Source organism: Strix uralensis, chromosome 8, assembly GCF_047716275.1.
Source record: "Strix uralensis isolate ZFMK-TIS-50842 chromosome 8, bStrUra1, whole genome shotgun sequence".
In the NCBI taxonomy this organism is placed as follows: Eukaryota; Metazoa; Chordata; class Aves; order Strigiformes; family Strigidae; genus Strix; species Strix uralensis.
Window position 1 is genome coordinate 11,424,640 of NC_133979.1, and position 19,877 is coordinate 11,444,516.

The following is a 19,877-nucleotide window of genomic DNA, read 5'->3' on the forward strand; positions in this document are numbered from 1 at the left end:
GGACTCTACTGTTCCTGTTTCCACTCTGCTGGGCTTGGAGCAGGAATTTGGAGAGCCCTGAGAAACCAGTCATCAACAACGTATCTCCGGACGAGAGGCTGTTGAAGAACACGCTGTTTCTTTGTTGTTTATTCGTGTCTGCTCATCCAGGACCCTGTCAGTGATGAATGTGAGTGCTCCTGGTTCGCTTCTGCAGCAGAGTGAGTGGATCAGTTGAGCTCTCTTGGACCTCCTGCTTCCCAATTTGCTGGTGTCCTACAACAGCAGCGTGGCAGGACATGCCACTGCCTGCGGTGATGTGGGAGGACACCATTGCAGATGTGCTGAAGGTCCAGAAACAACCATGGTCAGTCCAGCACACAAAGGGAAGTTTCATGTTTGCACCCCTAAATGCCAAGGAGGAACCTGTTTCTTGGATTCGAACTGGTGCTGCATCCAGCTGCCAGGGCAGAAATTTATAGCCATGGGGAATGCAAGGGTAGCAATGTGTCAACTTTAAACAGTGTTAGTGGGTTTTCCTTTCAGAAGCATGGTTTGCTATCAAAGGAGCATCCTGGCGCAGGGCTGCTTGTACACCCTTCGGCCCATCTTCCCCTGCCACATGGGTGCCTTGGTGGGGTTGGATGCTTCTGGGAGCAGGTGGCTCCTGTGTTTGAGACAAGTTTCTTTCCTCAAGAACGTGATTTACTGAGAGGCCGCAGGAAGGAGACTTTGTGGGGGAAAGCCTGCATGAAATGGGACCACATTGTGGTCTTCCAGCTCTCCCCATAGGGAGCTGCGTGGCTGGTGTGCTGCTGATGTTTTCAAGAAGGATTCCTTGTAAGCATTTGAGGAACATTTGCTCTAAATTCACAATCAAATTCTTTCTTCTGTCGTACAAAAACGCTACCAATGAAAATAGACAAGCTCTCTGGGTCATTTCCAGATGCCCTTAGTGAGGCAGAAGTGTTTATTTTTTATGGGCCAATTTTTGTAGTCTACCAGAACGTCTTGTACTGTCTAATGCCGCATGGAGCAATAGCTCTGCAGAGTGTGTTTAATAAGAGCAATGTGCTCTCAGGGATATTCAAATCAGAGTTAGTTTCCTCGCATGTACATGCTCAATAGCGTGTGTTGTAAAACATCTGGGTCCAAAATTGCACTAAAGTAATCAAACGGCCAAGTCAACCTGAAAGTTGTACCAGGGCTCTGCCTGGAGAATCACTGTGTGCAGCCCTCTCCTCTGCTGCAGGGACCTTGAGCAGATGGCCTGACTGTTTTTTATTCCTTTTCTTCCTCCTCCTCCTCAGGATCTGCAAGTCAGGAGTAAAAATCAGCTTTGAATTTTCTGCAGCATGAGGAACCGCAAGTCAAAAAGGGGCTCTCTGGCCGCGGTTCCATGGCTGCGTGGGAGGTGAAGAGCCCTTGGCTCTCCTGTCTCTGCATCCGCTCTTCTCCTGCTGCGGTTCTTGGCGTTACCTCCCAGGTCTGGACTGCCTGTTGCGGTGGTGCTGGAGCAGTGGGTGGCTGGTGTAGGAGGACGTTGGCGGCAGCAGCTCCACCACAGCATCCCGGCTGTCTTGCGTGCCTCCTGTGTCTTGGAGGTGTGTGGTGTGATTCTGCCGACTCTGCCCTGTTTTGGGTCTTCTTATGCCATCCACCTGATCTGTGACCGGCTGGACAGGGAGCTGAGTGTCGTGCTTCCAGGCGAGTGATGGCAGGTGTCTAGGGGAGAGCATACATGCAAGGAAAGCTTGTGTAGATGCTTCCCCAGAACCCCTGCTGTGAGCTCTCTTGCCTTTGGACATACTCCTGACAGGGCTTTTCCATCAGCCCCACGAGGTATGGAGTTGTTCCTCCTCAGAAGGACCCCTGTTTGCCCTTTGCTTTTTCTGGGTTCTCTGTGCATTTACTGGGGGAAAGGAGAGCGATGGGATAGACAGTGGCTGGAGGACTGTGCTGCTCCAGTGGGTTTGGCAGTCATGGCATCGCAGGCTGGGACACCGTTGTTTGGGTGAATTTGCTTCTTTTGTTTGACCTTAAAACCAACCTTTCCCTTTGGGATGTGTGTCGGGGAATGATCCTCAAGATTTAACCTTTCCAATAGGAAATCTGTTCAACAGTGACTTTTATCAATGGCCGCTGTCCTTCAGAAATGTCCCTGGCATCTCCATGTTCCTATCTGGTGTGACTTGGTTAGAAGACTTTGCTGCAGAGATGGAAGAGGGCTGTAAGCAGCTCTATCTCGCTGAAGGAGCTGGCAGAAAAAGCAGCTGTCAGGGAGCCATGGTGCTTTCTCTGTCTTTGCTATGTCAAGGAAAGCAAGACCAAGAGCTTGACTTTAACGGTTTCTGAAGTTACTCTTTGCAGACTGGGAGAACGTCTCCCCCTTGGCTTGGAAAGGCAGTGGGTTGTGTTTTAGATGACGCCTGTTCAGTGCGGCTGGCGTTGCACCATGTACAACAGAGAAACTAGCTATCTCCCATTTTAAATAAGGATGGGAGATGCAGTGGGAATCGGCCCTGGAGCAGGCTGCTTGTTCTCAGCGTGGGCAGTTTGCCTGTGAAGCATGTCAGCGTGGGTGAGGGAGCCAGGAGGGACTGAGAGGCTCGTGTCCAACACTCACATGGGGTCGTTTCTTTGGTGCTGCACCAGTAATTTGAATGACATCTAAATTACTTGCTGTAACCTACTTGCAGATGCTGTAAAGCAGTGCTAAGCCCTTCCCAATGTGGCTTTCTGAAGGGACCAAGTCCCAAAGATCTGGGGCCCTTCTCCTGTTGGTGTTTGCTCTGCACGCTCTCAAGCTATGTCTGCACATGGGATGGGCTGTGTCTGCAAAGAGATGGGGCTTAAGCCTGAGCTACTCCAGTCAGTGCCGGTAGGTTGGGGACCCCTGAAGGGGTGTCTCATGCTCTTGTACATGCTGTGCTTCATGGGGGTGCTGAGAGGAGCAAACTAAAAATGGTGGACTGACCAGAAAAAGCATTTCCCCAGGATGCAGCACCTGGGTTTGCCCACCCCACGGCTTGTGCACTAGAAACCACGAGTCCTTCTCTGTGCTTTTACATCCCAGCTGTGCTCTCCCCATTCAGCAGGAGGAGATAAATTGGGGTCCTGCTGGGGGAAGCAGGGGAACTTGCTGCTGAAACAGGTTTCCGTTACCAGCACAGTACAACTCCAGACTGCACTGCTTTGGTCTAATTACCTGTGTACAGGTGGCATGATGGACTGTACACAGCACTGCTCAACCGTGCAGCTGGGTGTGCAGTGGTGGAGATGGGTATTTTCTTGCCCATGCAGCTGATAGGGAGGAGTCCTGCTGACTCCTGTGAAGATGCAAGTCTTAGTGTGACTGCCCTGCTTGAGTGGTGAGCCCATCCCTCAGTCTGATCCACTTGCCGTCAGGTCTGTGTGCACTGTCTGCAGGAGCAGAGGTGGTGCGGAGCGTGGGGTGGGGCTGGTGTGCCAACAAATGTCCCAGAAGACTTTGTGCCCTGTCCAGAGGGGCTTCATGCTCACTGTAGCAAGAAACTGGGCAATACATCCCCTGTTTGACCTCAGATCATTTTCTGTACAGCTCGGATGCTGTGTGCTGAAGCTAAACTTATCAATGTGGACAGAAATCATATGGGTCATGGTGAGTCCATGCTTTACCTTGCAACATAGGTACAGTCAAGGGCTTTCTTCAGAAGCTGGATGGTTGAATAACACTTGAAGGAGAAAATGTTTGTGCTGAGCCCTGGTGCTGGATCCCCTGTTCTGAACAAGCCTTGCAATTGTCTTTATTTTTTGTATGTCTGTCTGCAGAGCGAGAGCGATAATTAATGCAGAATTGCTCTCCTGGGCTCTGGCAAAGCCAATACTAATTTTCCGAAGTCAGCTCAGAAGTACTGAAAGCACAGTTTTAGGAAGGCCTGTGGGTCGAACGTTTCTCCATTTGGCTCCTGCCACTTTGATTGTCAAACATCACTTGAAGCTTTTCAGTCAGCATTAAAGTGAGAGCATCAATTTAAACCGGGGAAGTCCTGGACATCAGATGATTACATATTCCAAAAAATTACCTTAGCTTGACCTTGGAAGAGGGGGTTGGTCAGCATCAGATTTATATATTTTTAATGCAGCTTTTCATTTTTAACTTCTTTCAAATGGGCTTTTTTCCTTTATTTAACTTTCTTTCCGCAGCATTTTGCAAATGCACCAGTCATTTCCTAACAAGCCAAACAACTTCAGCCTGCTCCTTAAAATACCCCTGTGAGGCCCAGAAGGGACATTATCCCAGCTTTGCAGTCGGAGAAACCAAAGCCCAAAGAGGGTCAGAGCTTCATTTCAGAGGTGCCAGGCAGTCGCAGTCACGATCCTCATTACAAGCAATGGAAACCGGGGTTGTTTTCAGCAGCGTTGAGTCTCTGGCCCCTGCGAGCTGGGTGGAAGACCACAGGCGTTTGGAGAGCTGGAGCTCCCGTCTCACCCAAGTGCTATTTGCCAGAAAAATGCTCATCTTGGAGAAGGACTGGGGGGGTTTGGTGGAAAGGTCTGTGTCTGGGACTGATGTGGGCTGGGTGGGTTGCTGCCACATCACCTTCCCAGTGGTGTGGAGCGAAGGCGAGAGGGATGCTTGGAGGCAGGATGCTTGGAGGCTGCCAGCCGGCGGGACCAGGGAGAGGTGGGTGTTTTAGGAGGGGACGTGAATTGTTTGACGGAGCTGAGACCACACAATGGCTGGTGGTTTTTGCGTGTGTCTCTGGAGCAGAGGGGGGTGATGAGATACATACCGTTTGCATGCCTGTGCTCTGGCTTGATGTGGTCTCGCCGAGCGAATCAAAGCTTTTGCTTTGAAGGCAGCGGAGGGGGAAGGGACCGTCTTTGTTCTGCTCTTTGGAGAGCGCTGAAAATCCTTCAGCCCAGAAGACTACACCCTTCATTACCCTCTGGGTTATTGGCCCCAGATTGGAAGTATGGCTCTGTCATGTGAAGTATTTGATTATTTATACAGTTAATGTTTAACAGAGTTGGAGTATTAGAATTAAACAGGGGACGAGCTTCCAACTTTGCATGGTTAAGGGCTAATAAAACTTCTCTGATCCAGTGTTGTCCTTTCACCAGAGGGGATTTTTTTCATTAGCTTTGGAGTGTTAAAAAGAGACCTCTTGTATTTGAGGCAGATTGATCTGTTGGCGTCAGACAAAGTGAATGTGCAAAAGTGTCGGCTTAAATATCCAGTCGGTGCAGATGCAGTTGGCCAAAAATTTCAAGGAGAGTTTAATTGGCATCCTCAGTGGCAGTAGCTGGATTCAGTAGCATCTGCTTTGGTGACTGGGTGATATCCGCAGCCCACTCTGGGTGCTGAGGAGGAGAACGCAGGCTGGGCAAACGATGGACTGGAAGGTGGAGGGTAGCAAGAGGCTGGACCACCCAGTGTTGTCTTTGCTGCTTATGCCAGCCTCCACCACACTATTTTTGCTGTTGACTCGCTGGAGGAGAGCCTGGAAATGTCAACTGGTGACCCTTTTGGTCATCGCATCTTCCAGGGTTGTTGAGCTGGGATAGTGTTTCCCAAGTGTTTGGCATGGGGATTGCAAAGGTGAGCCTAGGGCAGGCCCTGGGACTGGTGTGGTCCAGGGGACAGTAGAAGGTACAACGGTTGAGGCTGGCTGAGCTTAACAGAGCCTGCGGTGGGATTGGTGTAGCAATGGGTTTGGTTTTCATTTCTTTTTGGTTTAGTTTAGTCAGACTTATGGATCTCGTGGTGTCTCCCCCCCAGCACACTTCATACACATTGCCTAAATCCAGCAACATTTCTTGGTGGCACAGACCTCTCAAAGCTGCACTTCTTACCAGTTACATGGTTGGAGATGGTGAGGATGCTAATGAGGGTTTTCATGCCTTTGTGAAAGGGAAGGCTGAGGAATAATGGCTTTGTGGCATCCTAGAGGTCCCGCAGGATGGATGGTTGCGGTTGCCCCAGGGGTTTCCTCAGTGCATGTTGCTTAGCGTTGCTCACTTAAAAATCAGGTTGATATTTAGTAAACCACCAGGACTGAAGGCAGCCATGACTGTGAACTCGCTGCGTGTGTTTTAGATGTCCTGATTATCTGCTCTGCGTTTTCTTTCCCTCTTATCTCCCACGCACTCCTGCCTGCACAAATGCTGAGTGTACTGTGAATGGAATTTGCTTCTACTTTGGCCCAGTGTACCGATGCAATTGACATCTCACATTGTGCTGGCGACAGCCATTTTTAATCCTTTCCTTATGACTGGAGAAACAAGGGGGGATGTATGAAAGCAAGGCTGTTGGAACGGCTGTTGCATGGGTGGAAGATCCACAGATGACGTTTTGCCTTTGCAAATGTATGTCATGGGCATGATGGGAACTCTACTCCTCATTGTCCTTCCAACCGTTTCTCCTCACTGTAGATGATGCAGGAAACTGAGTTTTGTGCCTCCAGTTCCACCTGCGAGCATCACCTTCTTGTTGACTGGATGGAGTGAGACTCTGCTTTCAATTCTCCTGAGAAGTGTTGGTCTCTCCATCCATGATGAATTTGTCTCTAGGTTCATTGGAGTGGTTTCTCTAAACAAGGAACTGAATTGATTTTAAAAGAATACACCTCCTCTGCAAGATGTCAAGATCATGATCCATGACAGCAGCCTGTAGACAGATGTGTTCATCACTAAGATGCACTTAGCTTTTATTTCACTACTTCTATTTTTATTTATATTTCACTTGCTAAGTCCCAAATTTGGTGCTTCCTTGCCTTGAAGATGGCTGAGCCCTTGACATGCCATAAAAGCCTGTGGGGTTTCCATCTCCTGTGGAGGAAACGCACAGTGTAAAAATTGGCTCCTAGGGGAAACAGCAAGTGGAAAGTGTAATCCAGTGTAGAAGTATTTATTTTTTAAAGACAAGTGGCAACCTCCTGTCCCTCTGCTGCCCCATGCACTCCTCATCTGTTTCAGATTTTAATATATTTCTTGTTTATCTTGAGGAAGCAAATTAATAAGTAATGGCAATTGCCCTTTAGAGAGAGAGGCTGCTGAAGGTTGCAATCATTTTAATTTGCAGTGAGTGTTGTTGCAGGGACTGTTTGCTGTTGAGGTGGACGCATCGGTGTCAGAGCTAGTAAAATATTTCCCTGTACGCACAAGTGTTGGGTGTGAAGTCTTGATAGTAGATCTCCAAGCAAGGGCTCAGGGGGGAATTAAGCTGGTCTTGCTGCGAGCTTTGGGGCTCCCATCTCCTTTAGCTTCGTCTAAGTTTGAAACTCAGCATGACTGGAGACACGTCTTCCCTGTGCATCACCAGGCAATCCCACTGTTGCTTTTCTGGGTGAGCATCATCATTTGACATGTGGTGCCAGTCAGGTCTCAGCCCTCTTTATACGCTAGAAACCCACAGCTGCTTCCTTCAGACACCCACCCAAGGTGATGCTGTGTTCAGTTTGGAGGTGGCCTGGCCCTGGGCGTTGTACGTACCCCTTCTGTGGGAATGTGGAGATGATGGTGGAGCCTGGCTCTGTGTGCATCAGGGTGATGTTAACATCACCAAACAACTAAACCTAAGTGCTCAGAAGCCCTGAACCATGACAAGAATGGTCGTATCTTCTTAAAATGTTAGGAGCTTTGGAAAGAAAACTGAGTTTTATTTCTGCATCTTTCTGTGTGGTTTCAAACTCATGCTTGCATCTTCTCAAAGTGCCTGTGATAGCCATGCTTCTCCTGTAACTCCACAGGTTGGGGCTTTTTCACCTCAAATGGTTTGATGGTTGTTGTTTGTCGGCATGCACTGCGGGTTGCCATCCTGGTGGGGGCTTGGAGGAGTCCAGCTGATGCTGAGATGGCCCTCCTGGAGGAGAAAATGTCCTCTGTTTTATCCCCTGGCTGTTCCTCATCTGCAAAACCTGAGTGGATAGGTAATGCCTGACACGCAGTTGGTGCAACAAACTGTTGGAGTTTTTAAGTAGCTTCAGGAAGCGGGGTTAGCAGCAACCAGCATTGAGGCAGGATGGAATCCACCTGCACTGATCCATTTTCAGGTGTCATCTTGGTGAGGGCAGCTTTTCCAGCCTCAGTCTTGACCTCTCTCATTAACAGCAATTTAGTTTGCAATTATGCACCATATTCAGCCCAGCAGCTGAAGTTCCTGGAAAGCCCAACCGCAGAAGTTTACCCAAAACCTTGCACTATTCCAGATTGAACCCAAGGAGATCACCTTGGGGGAAAGCAGGGCTGGAGGTTTCCTTCCTGGGGAGGCAGCGGCGGAGTGTGGGCTCCTTGCGTCCCTTGCTCAGTGCTTCCCAGCCGGCTGTCCCCTGGTGTTTGCCTTTGCTGCCTCAGTTTCCCAGACAGGTGAAGAGGGACCCTGCTCCCGGCTCAGCACAGGGTGGGGAAGGCCACGGGCGCTGCTCTCAGGGCAGATCCCCAGTGGGTTGCAGCTCCCTGGGTGCACTTTGCCATCTGCCATCTGACTGGGAGAGAGACCCCCTCAAGCTGGGATGTGTCACCCACAGTCTGTGGCTGCTTCCCCTTTTCCGGGGGTGTCTGTGGACCCTCTTTCAAGGATCAGGGGAAGATTTCCCCCCACTGCTTTGCAGTCTCTAAGTGGGAGTACCATGTAATACTTGGGCTATATGCTAATTAGGGCAATTCCTAAAATCCTTTGCTGAGATTGTGGGTAAAAACCGCCTTCTCGCAAATTACCAGCTTCCTTTTCAAAGGGAAGAGAGGAGTCAACTCCCCAGGCGCTCATCTGGTTTTGCTTTTTACTTTGTTTCTATCCCATTATGCTGAGCTTGCTGCGTTTTTCGTTGCTTCCAATTCCAAATTGAGATAAGTCTGCTGATAACCCTCTGGCACCTGTGGTGCCCGCTGCCAGGGAGCCCTGCCTGGCTCACCCCACAGAGGATCAGGGCAAACCGGGAGCTGCAGGAAGCTGCTGGGGTGGGGTTTCACTCCGGTGAGGCTTTCAGGTTGTACTTCAGCTAGCCAGCAGATGGTTGGCTGGGATATTGCAGAGCTTCCCTTTCCTCCCTTTCCTCCCTTTCCTCCCTTTCCTCCCTTTCCTCCCTTTCCTCCCTTTCCTCCCTTTCTTTCCCCTTTCATAAAGAGACTTAATTACTCAAATAGATCTGTGGTTAGAGGAGCTGGAGACTCTCCATCCACCACCAGAAGGACCTCATGCCACATAATGGGAGAAAACTGCTGCTAAATGTCTCACGTCACACTTTTCCCCTTTCCCTTCGGACCCGGGTATTTAGCATTAGCTGCACAATATAGGTTTTCTTTTAATTGTGATGAATTCCAGAGAGAAGGAATGGATCGCTCCCTCGTTTTTCTTTCTACTGTAGCCCCAGCCATCCCGATGACAGATCTTGTCATTACGTGGTGTCATTTTAGATGTTTGCACTGCACCAAAAGCAAACAGAGGAGCCTGCAGTCTAGGCTGTGGATTGAATAACAATGTTTTTCCAGAAAAAAAAATAAAAATCTGTGAAGGTTTTAATCAGAAACATGAGTTTTTCAGAGGCAGCCCGTATACCACTCTCAACCCAGCGAAGCGATGGCTCGCATCTCCCTGGGTATCAGCTTTTGTGGCTGTTTGTGTTTCTGAAGGCTGCGAAGCTGTGGAGTCATCTTGAACTTGAAAAGCAGGAGGGTTCATGTTTTCCCATGCGTGGTGGATGCTGGGACAGCTTTTCAGTTGCAGGCTCCTTGCTAAAGCAGAGGTTAGTGATGTGTGGCTGGGAGATGCTGGGGACAGTGCATGTCCAGAAGGAGTAAGGGCAGCACAGAGGGGCTTAAAATCACTGCACAGGAATCTGCTTCTCATGAAATGCCTGCGTGCTAAAGATGGTGAAAACTGCTGATGCTGGAGAGCAGAGCATCTTTGTCAGGCATCTGTCTCCCAACTGCCTTCCTTTCAAGCAAGGAGGGCTGCTGGGGAAGTCTCTGCTCTGCAGACCTCCCACTGCCTTCCTGACTTCTCAGAAGGGTCATGTGAAAACTGAAGTGATCAAAAGGGGGTTTTAAGTGTTATTTAAAGCATGATGACTGTTCTGCAGAGGGTTTTCATTGTGCAGACTTAGGCAACTTGACTGCTTGTCAGCCATGACCCCAAACTTCGCTGCGGGGTCTTACCAGAGAGGAGATACTGGCAACTGAGAACTTGTATGTGGTTGCCTCGGTTGGGTTGGTCTTGTCTCTCTTTGATTTTTCTTATAGTGCCTGAACACGCTGCCTTGCTGTTGCCCTCTGAAGCATGTTGAGCTTTGTGGGCGGTGGTGGACAGTGGATCAGGGATCTCTTTTGTCATACCATTTGTGTGGCTTGGGGAAATGTCCGTGCCCAGGAGATGGCAAGGAGTCTGGCTGCTCTGGCACAACCTCTGGCCTCCGTGGAGCTGACTTTGTAGTTGTCTGAGTAATTTTGGGTGTATGTATAGTTTGGTAGGACTGGAGGATACCAAACAAAAACCTGGTCCTTGTGGAAGAGGCAGAAAACTGATCCACCAGCAGGTTGAGTTGAGCTTGACAGCTGCCATAGCACACTTGGATGCTCTGCAGGTCTCTCCACTGTCAGAGTTGGTGCTTCTCAGATAACCTCAACACACTTTGTGCACATGATGGATGAAAGCCTTGCTACTCCCCAGGGATGCGTGTAAGCACTGGCATCCCTCCTGTGTGGGACCCTGGTGTGTGGGCAGGACTCTTGTGAGAAGAGCACTGAGCCAAGATGGAGATGTGGGAAGCATGACATGACAGCACGTGTTCCCCCCTCCGAAGTGTGGTCCTGCTGGAGATCCCCATGTGCTCTGTGCAGAGATCCCAGGGACAGGGGTCATTTGCAGCACTGTGGGCAGATGTTACACCTCATGATGCAGAGTCCTCCAGCCTCTCACTAGACTGTTCCTCTCACTTCACAGCTTATGGGTTGAAAGAAAGCTGGAAAAATGTTTTTTCCACACGAAATCAATGTGTTTGCCTTTCCTTCACCTCAGTTTTTGCTGGATGTTGAAATTCAGTTTCAACCTTCCCAAGCTGGACACAGCCCCTCACCACCTCCTCTGGGATTGCTCTGGTCAGGATTGTCACCGAGGGCTGGTGACCAGCCCAGTCACTGGTGTGCAGCAGTTATTTGAAAGACTCCCTGTCCTGGAATTAAAGTCCCTTCCTTCAGGAATAATTAATACATTAACAAAGTTTCCCAGAATTATTCTGGAATAAAATGTCCACAGAGGAGGCTGATCTGGAATAGCAATTGCTAATAATTTATTCTGCAATGAGTACTTAATTTCCCTATATGGAGCACCCCTAATAAGCTCCAAAATTTAAGCTTTATTGGTTTGGGGGTCGAGGGGGAAGGAAACCACTAAGTTTTTGTGAAGCTACTGAAGTGAGCTAAGCCGTTTAAGTATAATAATATTTCTACAATATAAAAAATGTTTGCTGTGGTCTCCTTAGTGAAATTCAATAGCAAAAAAAAAAAAAAGAGGTGGGTTTATTATAAACGGGGGCTGTAAAAGTTGGCAGGAGAGGGTTGGTAATCCTGGTGCCTGCTCCTGGAGTCTGTGCCCAACTTTCAAATGGGGGATGGAGAGCAGAAACGGCAAAACAGGTCATCTTGAAGATTTTTCCGCTTTGGGGGAGCAGTTTCAATGCAGAGCCCTTTCCTGTGCTTAAAAGCGAGGTTTTTGGAAGGAAGTTAATTGACCTTTTCAGCAAATCTGCTGCTGAGGCTGTTACCACAAATGCTATTGAAACGCTTTGTAAATACAATGTTTGTTTAACAACATTGCCAATAACTTAGAAAGTCAGACTTTATCCTCCCTTTGAAAAAAGAAAAAAAAAAAAGAGCTATTCTTAGTGGAAAAAATGTCTTTTTTAGGAAGAATTTGGAGCAGATTTTCGTACTGAATCTAGGCTGCCTCATTCCCTCAGAAGGCTTCTGAGGGCCAGGAAAATTATAACTAATAACTTCCCTATAAATTGTAGAGCTGCTATTTTAAGGTCTGGTGTCTCAGGGAGGATCGGGGTGGTGTCCTGTTTCCCTCCATTGCTGTGCGATGCCCTGGTTTGATTTTGGTCCTTGTTAAGCTGGCTGCTGGTCCTGCCCCTTACAAAACCAAAACGTGGTAAGAAAACAAGTCAGGAGACTCTCAAGCTTGGTTTTGCTTTTGCTTTTCCATACTGGTGGATTGAGTTTGTGCTTTGGGTTGGAGGTGGCCCGCTCGAGAGGCAGCTTTAAGTTGCAAAATATGCATTGAATGCAATTTATCTTTGTGTGTTTGAAGACAAAATCCAAAGCTGCTCCCCAGCCTGAGGCTAAGACCTGGAAAATCTGCCAATGCTGGGGGGAGGCTGCATCTTGGAAAAGCAGGTCAGCAAGGGGAGCAGACATGTAGAGGAAAGAGGATGCTCATGGCTCTGGAGCAGCTTCTTCCCTGACCATAAGGTACCCAGGATGAGCCCTTAAGCCAGGAGCGATGGGTTAAGGGCTCTGGCATGGGAGGCAGACTTTGCTTTTAGGGGTTGGGATTATGTTTTTGTGGGGCTAAGAGTTATGTGAATTGCCCCATAAAAAAGATGACAGAGGGAAGAGCACTGCTCCACTTGCTTTCAACTGCGGTGAAGATCAGTGATCCCATCGTGGTGACACTTGCATGGAGGGATAAGAGGCATTTCCTAATTAAAACCCTTTTATGTACTAGAAGCCAGCTCCTCAGCTGTTGGAAATCTGGGTGCCTCCATTGAAGTTGGGAGATGACCCCAGCTCAGCCTCGCGTGCGAGTTTTGGCATCTCCCATTGGTTTCCTTGAGGTAGCCAGGGTGGTGACAGCACAGAACTGGGTCTGCTCTGTGGCAGCCTCAACTGATGGGTCGCACGAGCCTGGAAACTCCAGCAAAAGTGAATTTCCTCCCCATGAATATTTTCTTTCATTCTCAGATACAATCCTCCATCTGTTAAGAAGACACCCAAGGTATAAAAAGGAACCATGTTGCTCCTTCTTTAGATACAACTGCTCGTGAGCACAGAGAGAGGAGGGATGCTTTTGGGCTGGTCACAGAGATGTGTTGCTTTTTCTCCTTTGATGTAGAGATGGTCCCTTCACCAGTTCTACCAAAAATACGTCCTCATCTTTCTGATTTATCATGGTTTTAAGAAAGCTCTTTATATTCAAGCTTACCTTAAGATATACTGTAGCAGTAAAGAGCAGACTTGTCAGCATTTTGTTACCAGTTATTACATGGGCAGCACATGTTAGCAAAGATGCAGTGAACTCATCCTCTTTTCAAGCCCTTTCTATTGCTTATGCTGCTGCAAAAATGGCATTTGGGTTGGTTTGTGTTAGATCTGAACTACTAGCAAGCTTGCAGGGCTGCACCTTAGCAGAGGAAGTCAGTCCGAACTTTAAAACTGGTTGTATTTTTAACTTCTCCCCCCAGACCATACATCTTCAGAGCAAGGGTTGTGCATCTGGGTAAATTAAGAACCCACTTGCTGGTGGGCAGTGAAAGGATGTGGAAAGTGATGCTGGAAGGAGTGGTCTTGGCTTTGGGGCTAGCAACAAAAGACCCCACAAACCTGGGTCTTCAGGTTTGGATGGGCAACAAAGAGCACTCCGGATTAGGGAGAAAATGGGGGAATAGTTTTGAATATTTTTGGGAAATGTCACAGATTTGGACCAGTCATCCGGAGCACGCCCTTGGTCTAGCCACCCCCTGAGCTGAGTAGGGGGAGGTAAAAAAACCTCCATTTCAGGCTCCTAGATAAACAAACACCAGAAATCTCGTAAGGGTAATAATGGAAATCACTGGGAAATTGAGTTAATACAAGGGCATCTGTGTAAGTGAATGCTCGGGACAGGAACAGGGCTTTGTCCTTTAACTCTAGTAATGCTGGAGCAGATGGGAAGCGTGGTGTGCTTCACGCATTAGCTGGCTCAGATAAAGAGCAAGGCAGAGGCCGGTCCTCTTGGCTGATTAGAGGTTAACAGGGATAGAAACCAGTGGATTGACTCTTCATTTGCAGGAGGTGTTGTGGGATCAGAGCAGATGGCAGAGAGAGCGTCCCTCCAGCTTACTCAGCTGCTCAGAGGAGCTTACGGCTCCCTCCAGCACAAACAGCCCCACTTGCATCTCCTCTGTTTACAGCTGCAGCTAATGTTTCTTCCCTGGCCTACCTGGAGATGCAGTATTTCTCCTAAACCTGTGGTAGTTGGTGTCTGAGGCCGTAGGTGCATGTGGGCACACTTGCAGGCATGGTGTGTCCTCTCCACCTTGGCCATATCCCTTTGTTACGGCTCCTCTGGTGTCAGCTCAGCCGTGGGCACGGCTCCTTACCAGGGGCTTTTAATGGTCTTCGTTAGCTCTGTAAAGGCCAGAGGTGCTTTTCCAGGGTGGTAATGACCGGGCAAGGTCAGGAGTATGATGGGGACCGGGGAGGAGGGCTGCGAGGGGAAAATGTACAGCAGAAGCAGCATGGCTGCATTCTGCTGGGGCAGCATCCTCCTGGCCAGCCGTCGCCTGCTTCCTTCATCCCTGCCAAGGTCTCGCTCAACGGCAACACCTTTGCCTGTGATCACAAAAAGAAATCGCTTTGGGGGGGAGGGAGGATGTAAACTTGTACCAGCTCTGCTCATTGACTCGTTGGAAGCCTGGTTTCCCTATTTTGCAAGGGAGAAATGGCAATTGATTCAGCCTTACCCTCTTTCTTTTTGTCTGCCAGTGCTCTGAAAAGGCACATTTTATCTGTGTGTGACAACACCTGCCTAGGGTGCCTCTCATTGAGCCGTGCTGAATCAAAAGAGCAACAAGAAAAGTGGGTTTAATTGCACACATCTTCAGCAGAGTCTTTCTTGCACTGGCAGCACAAAAGGCCAGCCCCGTGCTGGTTGAATGGAGCCCGGGAGGGCTGGGGCGCGCCGTACTCTCCGTTACTATCGGAGGCAGATGATTCACTTTGCTGGAGCATTGTCATGTGCAAATGAGTTCATGAGCCCATCTCCTTTCCAACTGCAAGGTCAGGGACTGAGCAATTGTCAGCATCAGCCGGCTGGAGGAATTGATCTAGAAGCTGGAAAGCTTTGGGAGATTTTACTAACCTCCGCTTCCCACCGCATGAGTGCACTGACACCTTCCTCCCACGGGTGTTGTCTACATTACAAATATTGACCGATTTTAAGTTCACATTTAGAAAGCTGCTGTTTCGAGGTACGGAAATGTGACCGAGAATGGCTTATAAATAACACTTGCTGCAGCAATTATTATTCATTGCTAGTTATGGCTTTCACACAGTGGAAAAACAAATGGTTTTTCCACTAGGAGCTGGAGCTGCAGTCCGTTTAATCACTAAAGAGCTTGGAATCGCTTTAGTTTAAAATACCTTTCCGCTGTGGTTTGGAAATTTAAAAAAAAATATTTGGGTCATGTTAACCTAGTGTATACGGCTTGCGCTGAGAATTTCAGTTTACCTCCTCTACATCTGCTGAGCCCCATAAATATCCATGTATTTGTTCCTGTTCTGTTCTGCAGAGCTCCTGCCTGCCTGAAGGCAGAGCTGCCCAAATACAGATTTGAAATGGGGTTAGACTAACTAGAGGTGGGGTCCTGGGAGCTGAGGGGCACAAGAGCAGTGAGGAGCCAAGGTGCTGTCTGCCGCAGCTGCCCCTTTCTGGCTGGGATGCAAGGGCATGCAGCTGGTGCCTCCGGAAAGCTGTGTGGATGGACTTTCCATCATGTTACTCCTAACAGAGGCTGCCTAAAATACCAGGCTCAGTTACTGGGAAGTCACTTGAGGTTTTGACAGCCAGATGTGGGGGTGAGTTCTTTATGTACAGCGGTCGTTGCTCAGGGTGGTGGGTGTGGTTGCACGTTTCCCTCTGCAGAGTTGTCCTTGTCCCGCTTTGAGGTTTCCACAGAGACCAAGAAAAGCCTGCATAGCCGTCAGAGGAGCCACAGTGATGTGAAGAAATGCTCCCCGCGTTACGCATGTGTTACTGATCCCCATCCTCTTGTGCAGCAACCTCAGATGGTCTCTGCTGATCCAGGGTTAGGTCCTAGAGATGGCTGCTCTTGCGTGAAGGCTTCCTCCCCTGCAGGATTGCACTAACGCTCCGTGAAAGGCGAGTGCTGCGCCTGGGAAGAGCGAGCTAATTTTTCCAAATGGCACAACTTTGTGAATGACAACTGTGAGTTGTGCCTGGGCTGCGGTGTGAAATCTGGGGGATGGCTGTGAGCAGCAACTGCCAGAGGGAGCAGAGCTGAGCTCTCGAGTTCCCAGCTAGTGTTGTAGCTGCGGGGTGGTCCTCTTCCTTCTCCTCCTTGCGGGTGTTGGAGGGCTCTTGATGACACAGTTATGAGAAGGGAAGGGGTTACACCTGGGTTTTGCTTGTTTCTGGAGTTTAAATTTCCACCAGTGGTCTGCCTGTCTCCAAACTTCAGGTAATTTGGATGTAACCGGCTTGAATGTTGCCTTTACCTTCAGTGGTTTGCTGGAGGACCCAACACAAGGGGTCTCCACAGCCAGCCTGGTGGTGGGTTGGAGCTGCAGGACAGGCTAGTAGTTTCTCTTGACTGATGGCTTGTGGACATTTGGGTTAAAAATGCCCAGCTGAAAGACGCTGGCTGCTCTTGCAGAACTGGAAGAGTTTGCAAAACTCCTTTTGGTTGAGCAGGTTTAGAAATGGAAGAATTCTCCATCTTGGTTAAAAATACTTTTGTTGAGGCCTTAATGGTCTCATCTTAATAGCAAAGTCTCCTGCACTGGAGCTCCTGCTAAAGGCTTGATCCTTTGTAGCTGTTTCAGAACCCAGAGATGTTTTGTGGATCCATGCTCCTCCCAGCCTGCAGAATTTACTGGCTCCAAAGGGGAAAGTGTTGCCCAGCTGATGAGTTTGGAAGTGCCACCAGTGCGGAGCTCACGAACTCCCAGGTGACATTTCTAGGATCTGCTTTAATTTAAATCAGAGGCACAGTGTCCTGTGACACTAATGCAAGGTCCTTGCTCTGGTGTTTTGTCCCCGTTTGAGGGGTAAGTGGGTTTAGGAAGAAAATGTGCTCATTGTGCCCTGTGTGTCTGTGAACATTCATGGCACCTTTCTGTGCTCTTTCTGGGGCAGGTATGAGCACTCAGTTCCTTTTGCAACCTGGATCAGAGAGATATCCACTGGGAAGCATCCGTGGTAAAAGTAGGGGAGGCTGTTCTGGGGCAGGGAGGAGGCGGCGACGTTCTTGGGACAAAGCTAGGCTCCGATGGGGCGTAATCAGTCTGTAGTTACAAAGATGGTATTTAATTATTTCTTTTCCACGGTTTTCAAGCCCTGGCACTGTCACTTTGCTGGCAGCAAATCAAACACTAAGTTAGCTTATGTTAAGGAACAGAAGATGAAGTCCTAGATAAGCACTCGGCTGTAGGAATGTCTTAAATTGAAACGTGCAGGGGGGACATGGAAGAGTATGCTTTTGCTCTCAGCGCTATCCAGACCCTTTGTCTGCAGCCAGGGCTGTGTTTCTCTCTGCTGGAGTGCTGGTATCACCTACCCCATGTGCTTCTAGGATGCGAGATGAATGGAGAGGAGGGTATGGTGACAGCTGTCCTTCTCCAGGGAGACCTGTAGCCTCTTGGTGAGTGTAGCATCAGGTTTTTGTGTGGAGCGGAAGTAAGTGCTTCAAAGGTTGATGGAGGAAACACACCATAACCTACCTTTTAACCACCATTCTTCTCTGGGACAGTGATACCCATCACTGCTGAGCTGGTGTGCTCAGCACCCATGGGTGCTGGGGTGCAGACCTGGCCACAGAGCAGGGCGCAGAGTGGTAGCTGCAGGCTGACCTCCTGTTAATGTAAATATTCCCAAATATTGCCTCTGCTCACGCCAGCTCCCCTCTCTCCCCCTCTCACCATGTTTAATTTCTGACTAAGCTTTTGATAAATGTTTTGTATAGAGTTCCTAGTTTATCTTAAATAGACCTGCTGCCACCATGCCTAAAATCTAAACTAACACTTGACTTAGGGCTCCAGTGCCAGATGAAATTGGCAGTTGCTGACATGCTTGAACGGTCCTGCTCGATGTACAGACCTTGGCTACGAGTTGCGAGGACCAGCTCTCGCAGTGGATGGGGGAGCACAGCTTTTAGGATGCCTGAGAGCAGCCTGAGAAGTATCCGGACAAATTTCCTCTCTCGAGGGACCGGATTCAGACCACGGTTGATGTATTTTCAGACTTACACCTGTCCAAAACAGGTCATTTGGTTAAATGAGTTCCTCCAGTCTTACACCAGTTAGCCCCAAGTGGGGTCTGGCCCATGATCCTGCTAAAGTAAGCATTTCAAGGCAGTGTTTATGGCTAATAATTTGTCTTAAGAGGGTTTTATATATATGTGCCTATGGGTGTACATACGCATATATACATACATTCTTGCTCAGGAACGTGGTTTCCAATCCTTTTAACTTGTTCAAAAAGTAAACTAAGGAGAAACTGGCAGTGAGTTGAAGCCGCCTGCCAAGCATCGCAGACCAGAGAAGTGGTAAAACATAAACACGTTGGAGTTTATCCTCAGGATTTATATAGTTTGGCTGCTGGGGGATGGACTCGTGTGAAGCGGGGGGGCTCGTCAGCCCGTGGCCGTGCTGCTCCCATGGCACTGAGCCTGGCACCTCCACGGCCATGCTTCCACTGCCGGCAGCATGCGAGCGAGAGGGTAGTGCGGGGTTGTCCGTCCCTCCCCTCTTGCTCTGCTGGCCATGTGGCGTGGGTTTTGGGTGATGGCAGCAGAACAGGTCTGCTTTCCCCCTCCCCTGCGCTAAAGTAAAAGCAGACCTCCTTGACGCTTAATCAGATTTGAATGTGGTTTTTGGCGTGGCTATAAAGAGACTGGCAGTGAATAGCTGGTTTTGATGCCATTTATTAAAAACCTCTGGTAGAATTTGTCTCGGAAAGCCTTTGTGAGAGCTGGCAAACGCACAAGGGTTTGATGCAGTTAATGTATTTTAATCTTCACCCCCCACCCCTTCTCCTTTTCTGTCACTAATTGTAGGGCTCTCAGCTGTCTGCCGCCTTCTCTGGAGGGACGGCAGGCTCCGCAGGGACCTCTGTACAAACACGGGCTTAATAAGGTTGCAGTGGCATGGAGAAAAGTGAGCATCCTCTTTGGGGAGGAGGGCTGCAACAGGCGGGGTCCCGGGTACCATGCCAGACTCTGACACAGGGGCACTGGGTGGCCGTGGCCACATTAATTAACATGGAGGAGTGAGGCAGATGAATGGGGGAAACAAAGATGTCCCTTTTCCAGGTGGCTGGGCAAATGCAAAGTGTTGATGTTGGACCTCCTCTGCAGCTGGCTCCTGGGAAGGGCTCCCTGGGCTTTTGGATGGAGGTTGATGGGCATCCAGTCTTTTCTCACTGATTTTATCCCTTGCTTGCTCATTGCGTCCACCTTCTTTGGACGCATTTTGCGCTCCTCACCCATGTTTGGGACTTGTTGGGACTTAATTTTTCATGGTTCATGCCTGAAGGCACTACAGCCCCTTGCAGCACAGTGGGGGCTGTCGGGAGCACCGTAACGTTTGTGTGATCGATTTGGGCTGTCCCTACAGCCCAACACATGGATGTGCCAACAAGCAGCTGGCTCCCTGGCAGCAGTATTTTGGGAAAAGCTCAAGAGCTTGTGGGGAGTAGCAAATATTGTGGAGCTCAAGGAACAAACAGTTTCCCCTCCGACCATGGCTTGGGCTGTGCATTGCTCCTGTCCCTACTCTTTGTTTTCGCTGTGTGCAAGAGCTCAGAGCTGTGGCAATGCCCTGGAGCACTCTACCTGGTTGAGGGACTGAAGTTGGAGTTGCGTTGCATTTAATTTGTGGGGTTTTTTGTCTGCCTCATCAAAGAAAAGAAGACCTGGCCT

At 49.1% G+C, this 19,877-nt stretch overlaps 1 protein-coding gene across 1 annotated transcript in view; it reads left to right on the plus strand.

Annotated features, from left to right (window-relative positions):
- ZSWIM5 (zinc finger SWIM-type containing 5) overlaps positions 1–19,877 on the plus strand; it is a 101,252-nt gene that overhangs the window by 50,302 nt on the left and 31,073 nt on the right. The window lies entirely within an intron of this gene.